This window comes from Halyomorpha halys, unplaced genomic scaffold (genome assembly GCF_000696795.3).
Source record: "Halyomorpha halys isolate HHAL.00 unplaced genomic scaffold, Hhal_1.1 Scaffold4739.1, whole genome shotgun sequence".
Lineage (NCBI taxonomy): Eukaryota > Metazoa > Arthropoda > Insecta > Hemiptera > Pentatomidae > Halyomorpha > Halyomorpha halys.
This window is the reverse complement of record NW_027105697.1, coordinates 807-3,393: the sequence shown is the minus strand read 5'-3', so window position 1 is coordinate 3,393 and position 2,587 is coordinate 807.

Sequence of the window (2,587 nt, the reverse complement as noted above, 5' to 3'; positions counted from 1 at the left end):
TTTTTTTCGTTATGCTTAAATAAACCTAATCTAAATCAAAATTTTATATTTTAAAAAATTATTTAAAAATTATTTATATAATTATTCATTATTTAAGGAATTATTATAGTATATAAATAATAACCAATATTTTTATTTTGATCAAAAAACACAGTTGTAATATTGTAAACAAGTTGGTCTCCTCGAATTTCATATAAATAATTTGTTCAATACCTCTGTTTGAAGATAGTAGTGTAGTAACTAGTTCTGAAGTCATTACTTTTCAAACACTAATAATTGATAGTGGGCAAGAACTTTTTTTTTCCTATACCTGATTTTTATTTTTAATGTCACAATCTTGGTGGACCATAAAGCGAATTCCTCCCTCAATTACTTTCAGAGATTTTTAGAGTAAACCTCTAACTTTTACCTGCAACGTACTTTATTGTGGACCATTTTATCAATTCAATAGATTTTTTTTTTACTTTCCTAACAAACTTATTATTAACATAATTAATTTTATTTTATTAAATTGTTGAGGGGAAAAAAAAATCCAGATAGAATATAAACTATTCTACATCTTGCTTGAACAACGTTTCGGGACAATTATCCCATACTCATGCCCCTTTGCATCCTAATTAACAATTAAGTTATTCTCATCAAAAAATTTTTTCTATGTTATATGTGTATATTTAAAATTCTTGTTATCTTGTAATGTATGTTTTATAGTTTACTATGTCTTTAATAAATCAGTCACAAAATATTTAAATACACATTATTAAATTAGCTATTTAAATATTAAAAAATAAGGGAAAATATGTGTGTATAAATTTTTCCAATGATAAAAAATCATAATTTTTAACTTAAATTACACAATGGATTAAAATTGGACATATTAATAGGGAGGTAATAAAACAACATATTGGACATATTGATACGCCCAAAGAAGTAAAATCTAATATGGAGCATTGGTTTGTACTACAGAGACAGATAAATGCACCAATAGTGAAAGAAAATAATTTAAATAATGTAGTTATAAATCAATTTTAAACTATAAGTGTAAAGATGACATGATTTTCAAAATGAAAATTGAAAATTCGACAATATGTGGTAAATATGATTACAAGAATTTTAAATATACACATATACCATATGTAAGAAAACTTAATTGTTTCAATTTTAGGATGCAAAGGTGCATGAGTATGGGAAGATTGTCCCGAAACGTTGAACAAGAAAATTTTTTTTTTTATTTTAAATATTTATTTATAATATTAACGAGACCTTACATTGTAAAAATGTTTTAGAGAGTTACCAATGGGTAGTTTCTCTACATGCTTGTACCATACCATTATGATTTCCTCAAATTTACTTGATGTATTTATTTACAGTTGTAAATATCAATAAATAAATTTTAAAAAGTCTTGGTTACATTGTTTTATATTTACAATCATATATACATTATCAAGAACGTTATTATGAGAGAGCATAGTAGATCTGTTTCTTTATCCTTTAATTATTATATTATGAATTGAGAAGTACCAGTTGGGATCTTTGTTGTTTATACTCCAGATATATATTATACTCCAAGTTCATTTACAACGGAGAAGGTCTTACTTATTTTGGTGCGCCTGTCAATCTTGGCAGTAGTATTCCCTCCAACTGCTGTTCGACTGCCCTCAACTGTACGGCTGATCTTCGACCCCCTCTCAACTGTTCTTCAACTCTCCTCCTGCTCTTTTTACTCTTTTTCTCCCATCTACTTCTCATTCCTCCCAACTTCCGATCTCCGTTTTCCTCATTGGTTCCTTTACGCTCCCACTCCCTTTTATTTATATTATCCATTTTATTTTTATTTATTTATTTAGGTCTCAATTTCCTGACCTCAAGGCCCTGGTGGGGTGGCAACTTGATTTGATCTGAGGCGGCTTTCCTCTTTGACTGAGGCCTTTGGGCCCGGCCAATTAGTTCTCCATGTCCTAGAGATGAGGCCAGGCCGAGAGGTACGCAGGTGTCTCTCTTATCCTTATTTCAAAGTGGTCTCGGTTATTGACCAGGGTCCCTAGTCATGGCCAAGGTTTTTTGGTTTACCCTTGGTATCTCACGTATTTTAATCTACCGAACAGTATTTGTATAATACTTTTCAATCCATTTTTAGGCTAGACCGGAATTCCTCTTATTAAACAATGTTTAATCAACATATGAAATTCCGATTTGTCCATTGTTTTGAAAATGTCAAAAGCCACCTCAATAAAACTTGGATGTCTGGATAATTAATGGTCGAAATGTCATAAAACTGTTAATACATTCTGAACGTTAATATTGTTTTTATTTATAGCGCAAAATTAAGTTAAGGGAATAAATGAAATACGATAAGAATAAGATTATAAATTATTAAGATAAATAAATAGATTACATTATTACTGTTTCATTTTTATAAACTCCGCTATACACTGAAGTACATAAATTTACTTAAACTTAAATAAACTTCTTCCTTTCTAATAATTTTTAGAGTCATATTAATTCAAGCTGTATCATTTATAATGTGCCATTCATATACGTGTTATTGTTATATATACAGTGTTTTTCGGATTTAGCGTAAGGCTACGCT